This window comes from Glycine max, chromosome 17 (genome assembly GCF_000004515.6).
Source record: "Glycine max cultivar Williams 82 chromosome 17, Glycine_max_v4.0, whole genome shotgun sequence".
Lineage (NCBI taxonomy): Eukaryota > Viridiplantae > Streptophyta > Magnoliopsida > Fabales > Fabaceae > Glycine > Glycine max.
The window spans coordinates 25,079,214-25,086,976 of NC_038253.2; the positions used below are offsets into that span (position 1 = coordinate 25,079,214).

At 35.8% G+C, this 7,763-nt stretch overlaps 1 pseudogene; it reads right to left on the bottom strand.

Moving 5' to 3' along the window:
- Positions 1–3,265: 3,265 nt before the first annotated feature.
- On the bottom strand, positions 3,266–5,007 carry LOC100779150 (putative pectinesterase/pectinesterase inhibitor 24; annotated as a pseudogene).
- Between the last annotated feature and the right edge of the window lie 2,756 nt (positions 5,008–7,763).

A 7,763-nucleotide genomic window follows, 5' to 3' on the forward strand; every position in this document is an offset into this window, starting at 1 on the left:
TTTCAGGTGAAAAAGAAGCTAAGTCATGAAGTGCCAAAAGTGACAGTTGAGCTTAGCTCATTAGTGGGCTAAGCACGCATCCACCGCTTAGTGCAGCTTCAGCGCGACAGAAGAATCTAGCAGGGCATCAACATCAAGGCCGCGCGCTAAGCGTGAGATTAGTGCGCTAAGCGTAGCAGGTGTCTTCAGCTAGGCTCAACGCACGACTGGCGCTAAGCCTAAATCCACTTACCCGCGCTAAGCGCGAGGGTGGCACTAAGTGCAACATTGCGAATTCAGAGCCTATTTAAAGCCTATCTTGTGCAGAATTAGGGTACAAACTTTAAGCAGATGATTGGCACAGATTCCAGAGCACACCATGTTGGATCAAATGGCCTCAGAATAATTAAGAAGGGGGGTTGAATTAATTATTAGTGTGTCTTGACTAATTAAAATTTATCCTTCTTAATATTTCTTGATTCAATTAGGCTTTACTACTAAGTTATGAGAAAGTAAAGAACAGAAACAATAACTTAGACAAAAGTAAAGCGGAAATAAAAAGTGCACAGCGGAAAAGTAAAGAGTGTAGGGAAGAAGAAAGCAAACACAAGATTTATACTAGTTCGGCCACAACCCGTGCCTATGTCCAGTCCCCAAGCAACCCACGGTTCTTGAGATTTCCAATAACCTTGTAAAATCCTTTACAAGCAAAGATCCACAAGGGATGTACCCTCCCTTGTTCTCTTTGAACAACCAAGTAGATGTACCCTCTACTTGAAGCCAACCACAAAGGATGTACCCTCCCTTGTGTTCACTATTACAACCAAGAAGCTACCCGCTTCTTACACAAAATTCTCAGATGGTTAGTTCTTTTAATTCTTTGTTTGGGGAATCAAAAGAATTCTCAGAGGGTTAGTTCTTTGAATTCTTTTGGCAAGAGGGAGAAGGAATTAAGAAGAAGAATAGCACAAGTTTTTTGGCCAATGAACTTTTCTTGAATAAAGAAAGTATTGAACAAAAAACTCTTAGAAGAATGCTTTGAATGAATGAAAGAAATCTCTTTTTGAATGAAAGGAACCTGCCTTTTAAAATTCGTGCCATGGTCACATATTTATAGTCATTTGATGACTCAAGTTAAAGTTTGTGACTCTTGGCAATTTCTTTAAAACTAGTTGCTTTAAAAGTTGTGACTCTTTTGAAAACTAGTCACTTTAAAAGTTGTGAATCTTTAAAAAATCTTCAGAAACTAGTCACTTTAAGAATTGTGACTTTTGGTAATTTAATTTTCAAAATAAGTCACTGGTAATCGATTACCATTATAGTGTAATCTATTACACATCAAAAGATGTGACTCTTCATGTTTAGATTTGAAAACCAATGTTTAGAAACATTGGTAATCGATTACATATATTGTGTAATCGATTACACAAGTTTGAAAATGTTTTATCACATGTTGTGACTCTTAAAATTTGAAATCTCAACGTTCAAAAACATTGGTAATCGATTACATGCTCATGGTAATCGATTATTGCTTTGTAAATCAGTTTGAAAAGAATGTTGGCTACTGGTAATCGATTACTGCCTTCTGGTAATCGACTACCAGAGAGTAAAACTCTTGGTAAAAGATTTTTCTTTGAAAAATTCTCTTGAACAAAATTGTGCTATTCAATATTTTAAAAAACTCTTTTAATACTTATCTTAATGGTTCTTGCATATCTTGAGTCTTCTCTTGATTCTTTACTTGAATCTTGATTCTTGATTGAACAAATCTTTGATTCTTGATACTTGCTTGACTCTTGATTCTTAACTTGAGTCTTTGACATCATCAAAATAAACTTGGAAAGCATTGCTTCCACACACCACAGTGCCTACTTCAGGAAAAAAGCTCTGGAGGCAGCAAGAAGAGCAGCTTTTGTAGAGATACCTAGGTTTTGTAAGCTTATTATTGTTAGGGTTTCTTCTGTAATGGCTGGCCAAACACCATAGTTGGGGATTTCTAATGAACAACTGATGTAAATACCTAATATCTAATTGATTATGTTTTCTATGTTCAATGCTTCCTTCAATGCTTAATGTTTGTATGCTTTTGGTCTGATCATCCATTTGTGTGCATAGTTAGGTGACTTTAGCATTGGGAAATGTACTATTGCCTTAGAACTTGATTGAAGCAGGATCGAAACTTAGTCTTACAAGAGGGATCTGCGGATTAAGTTTTGGTTTTAATTATGTTGTTACAATAATGCTGTTTAGTCTAGGCCCAGTCTTACAAGAGGGATTTGTAGACGAAGCTTAGGCTAAATTAGGCTAAACTTTCGTAAGTTGCTTGAGCTGAGTCTAGTCTTACAAGAGGGATTTGTGGACCAAACTCAGTTTAAGTTGGTCTAAACCTAAGAGGGCTGTCTCAATTGGGCCTAGTCCAACAAGAGGGATCTGAGGACGAAGCTTGGATTGATTCGGTCTGACTAGGGATCGAGGTTTAGTAATTTAGGCTACATCATAGAACACAAGAGCATGATTGATTAGAGAAATATATTTATATGCATCAGCTTGTTTGTTAGAAAGACCCAATATGTCTACTTCAAAAATGTTTTATTAAGCACACAACAATGACCTTGAGGTGCTTAATCAAATTTTCAAAAATGTTTTATTAAGCACACCGTATAATTTGTTTGATTAGAACTACTCCATACTAAGATAGACAGCTGAAAGCTTAAATTGAAAAAAATAAATTTGATTCATTATTTGTTAGATGTAATGTAACTACATGATTTTCCTTTTAAAGGAATAGCATCCAAAAGGGATGAGAGGCATTAATGTTCTTATGAAAATTCAAGTCTTAATAAGAATATGTACAAGTTTGCAGAAATAATATGCTTTAAAGCAATTAGGAAAGTTGGTCCAAAATGATTCTAATATCCCAATGTAATTTGCATGCTTGTCTCCAACAAGTAACAACAACAAGAGTAGTAGTCTTATTCCACTAAGTGAAGTTGGCTACATGAATTACACGATTATGACATCATTGGACTCGGTTAAAAATTAGACTAAGATCCCTTTTATTCAAAATGCTAGTCTCCAAGTGAAACAAAATTATGAGAAAGAGACAAAGATTGGTGCAAACTATGTATGAAGAAAAAATAATAGTCAAATCAAAAGAATCATTATACAATGTCAAATTAATAATACAAATCAAGAAGATCATGGGAAAGAAAGAAAAAATAACAAAAGTACAAAAAATTTTCACTAAGGGAGCTTTGCAAATTGCATTAGCATATTATGGCTATTGTCATAGATCAGACTTAAATGGGGAACTTGGTGTAAAAATCCATTTATATCCTTGTAGAAAAGCCTTAATAGTAAACTTGCTGGCTTGTTTACTAGTAATGGTTCTCAAACCCTTCCACTTCACCCTATTCTTTGTTGAAGCACCTGGTCCAACATTATGAAATTCAACATAGAAAATGGTGTCTAGTGCTGAGTTCCCAGTCCACGGTAACTAGCCTCTGGGGCTCACAAGGCCATCCATCCTTGATCTCATGTACAGTGTGGTTGAGTAGTTCTTCCAGGGTCTTCCAAGGTATGTCTCGACAGAACTCAAGTTTCCAAAGGGTGAAATGTTGCAATGTTGAATGGAGATTCCAGTGTTCATGTTAGGGTCAGTTTTTTCCTGAGCTGTGATTGTGTTGATCTGGTCATGCATAGGTAGCTTTGGCCTAATGTTGCAGTTTTGGATGACAACCGCAAAATTCCCGAAAATGAAATCAATAGTGCCATAGATGTTGCATTCTCTATAGAATTGGCAGTTGGAATGAGCATAGAGAGTGTTCTGATATGCATCAATGTGACATCTATAGTAAACTACTTGATCTGAGCTTGTCATTAGTGCCACTGCTTGATGCTTCTGTGGACCGATTGTGTTGCGAAAACCCATATCTCCAGCTATGAAATTCCTTCCAAATACAACTTGTTTCACCCCCAACAAATCTAGATGAAAATATGTCCAAGTTATCTAAATAGTATTTATGAAAAACATACACTAAATTTTATGTCTAATTAGTTTAAGAGTTTAGTTTTCATGCACGGTTGTCAACCAATCAGAAATCTTCTTATTTATGACTATTGAAGTAGTTATTATGAAAGTCAACAAATATACCATACATAACAATCTAGGATTTAATGACAACGTATAACGTCTTTACGCAGTCCTTGCATTTGAAGTAAAAAATTTAGTTTAAATAAATTTAGTCTCTATTGTTTTTCTCAATTTTGATTTTGGTCTCTTTATAAGCTTGGTTTTTAGTCCCTATATTTTGTTGGTCACCGCCATCATGTATACATTTTCGATTTGGTTCCAAAACAAGGGGTCAATTTTGTAGAAGAAATAAACTATATGGACTCAATACCAAAACTGAGAAAATTATAAGGAAAAACATTGTATTCAAACCTAAAATTAATGAATATAGTTACATACCAAATGTTGCTATTGAAAATGTTGGTGTTCCATCCAAAGTTACGGCTTCCAGATACAATAGTAGAAGTCATACCATCACCAATGATCATCACATTCCATCTGGTCTTCTCTACCCTCACATTTTCATAGTAAACCCCTTTCTTCACATAGATCATAGTCCTCTTATTACTCTTATTAAGGACATGTTTAAGTGCATCAAATTTTTTTTTATATTTCCCACTTCCATCTTTGGCCACAACAATGTGATCTTTTTTCCTCAAATCCTTTGTTAGAAGTAGCTTCCTATCTTTTTAATGAAGCCATTCTAGTGCCTCATTCTGATGAGGTAAACTCAGTAAGTGCTGCAAGTTCAGCGTGGTTGTAGCCTTGTTGATCCAGGTTATGATGGCAAGACTGTTACTAGTGAACTGTGTAGAATTTCTAAGTGGAGGCTTGATTTCTAGCTTTGTCTTGCCTTAATTTCTAGCTTGCATTTTAAGTGGTGTGGTGTGCTTCAGTGAACCTATACCTTTCTAAAATTGGTCTAAATGTAATGAGTTGATACCAATATTGGCCATTAGGGATTTATAGGAACCCTAATTAACCATATAGAAGAAACTAATTGGTTATGGTCCATGATATATTCAATAACAACATATTTTTTCTTCTTTCCATTGGGAAGAGAGATGACAATAGTCTTATTAAGGAACTAAGGCAATTAGGGAGCCAATGCAATGTAGTTAAGGAAGAACACGTACCATTCCTTTTTCTTTATTTTGAGTGATTGTCAAAGATTCCACAATAGTGTACAGCCACATGTTATTGGTCCATGAATTTATATAAGTTTACAGATTTATAAATATTTGATAATGTTGGACAATGGCACACTACAGGTATTTATTAATGTTTTGTTATTCATAATATGGAAAATTGATCTATGCTTTTCATAGCCTAAAGTCACAATTGCATGTGTTCAAGTGCACATGTACATAACAAACCAAAGACTGCAAACATGGACAATACAACAGGGAGAGGTCCACTTTTTTACTTTCATTTGGTTTCACACCTGAAAGCAGAAAAAAGAGTTCACAACATGAAATGATTCACACATTCCATTCCATGATTTCTAATTAATTGAGTTACACAAATGTGGACAATGATGAATAATATAATCTGTTAGTGCTTAGCACTACTGAGTTTAAAAAGGTTGGCTAAGATTTTGTTAAAACATAAGCACTTAGACAATGAAGGAAAGCTGGAGTTGCTGCACATGATGTCCAACGTTATGTCAAGGAATAAGATCGGGCTGCATAATGCACAAGGCAAGATAAAGTGTCAAGTGATGAATTGAAGTTGAAGGATCCACGATGTCGGATACAATGTCCTGACATCCTGCTCGAGAATACTGGAAGTGCTGTACAATGCAAGATAAAAGTCAAGTGAAGCATTGAAGCTGCAGGATCCAAGATGTCGGATACGATGTCCTGACATCTGGCCCGATAATACTGGACATATAAATCTGTTATATCTTTAACAGATTATTGTGCAGTTAGCAAGAGATTAGAAGATCTATCTTTAGGAACGAATTAAAAGATCATTAAAGTTCGAATTTCAAAGTAGAAGAGTTCGTTCAGGGATTAAAGATTAAAGATTAAAGATTCAAACTAAAAGATCAAAAGTTATCTTTTAGTTCTTTAACTGCAGATTTTTCAGAAGAAGATAGATCTCCTCCAGCATCAAGAACTTGCAGCCCAGAATCGTACACGGCTATATAATCATGGAGGCTGCACGAGTTCTGGACCAAGTCCGGGATTGAAGAGTTAGTTTGTGAGTTTTTGGGACTTGAGTCTTTTGTGAGCCACCTTGATGGTACCCTAACATCAAGTGTTGGACCTATGTGTGTAGAGTTGATCTCTTGTGTCTAGAGTTGATCTCTAGTGTGTAGAGTTGATCTCTTTTGTTCAGAGTTGATCTCTGGTGTGTCTTTGACTTAATTGTAAACACGGGAGTGTGAGTGAGAGGGAGTGAGCGGAGGTTCTCATATCTAAGATTGGGTCTTAGGTAGAGATCGCACGGGTAGTGGTTAGGTGAGAAGGTTGTAAACAGGGGCTGTTAGACCTTGAACTAACACTATTGAGAGTGGATTTCCTCCCTGGCTTGGTAGCCCCCAGATGTAGGTGAGGTTGCACCGAACTGGGTAAACAATTCTCTTGTGTTATTTACTTGTTTAATCTGTTCATACGGACACATATAATCTGCATGTTCTGAAGCGTGATGTCGTGACATCCGGTACGACATCTGTCCCCTGGTATCAGAATTTCATAATCAACTATACTAAAGCTGATATCACAGAGTGAGATCTAGGGTGATAAATTCTGATGAACATGGAGAAAGAAGGCGGACCAGTGAACAGACCACCAATTCTTGATTTTAGCACCAAAAAAATGCAAGGATTATGTGTCTTAGACCTTATAGTGTTATCCTTTATAGTTCTATTTTAGTAGAGTCATCACTCAACATGTTGTAGAATGTTCTTATCGTGCATTTTGTTAGTGAGGTAGGCGTTAGTGGAAATTATGTTAGGATTCAGATCTGGTGACTAAATTATTTTTTCTATTTTGTGAATAATACATGGAGCGATGTTGAGGGAAATGGATAGATGACACTACCTTGTCCGCTTAGTTGATTTGCAAACAATGTAAACTAGTCCATGCCCTACTTTGCCTTTCAAGGGTCTATTTATTGTTCATCTTTATAGCTATCCTAACAGTTGTAACTAGCTTAACAATATTATGTTAACACTATGTCCTAACTACAATTAGTGACCCATGTTCCTCATTGCATACACTAATACAGCTTGTGGTTCAACCTGAGGCTGACCTCGACCCTCTTTGGTAACAAAATTTCAACATTTTGCCATAGCAAGTTCAACTATGGATCTTTTAAAAATCCATGGTTTAATTGCCTAAACTGTAAGAAAAATGCAAATAGCTGGTCCTTGATGTATTTTCTCAAGTTCATTTAATAATATATGAACCCGTAGGTATTGTTTCTTTGAAGAAGTTGGATGCAAGTTTCTATTGTAATTACAAATGATTCATTTTCCATTTGGTGCATATATCAAATTTTTAAGTGTGTTCAAAGTAGAGGCGTGGTACAATTTTTATTCACAAGTCTGGTCGGTCTACTGTGACTTTATTTCATAAGGACTTAATATTTGACATTGTGCCTAAGTGTGTATTGTTTTACTGCATGCTCTAATTATTTCCCCCATTGACCTTACAGATTATATATGCTTTTCAGAAGCAGTTAACTCTTATCACGTTACCAATGT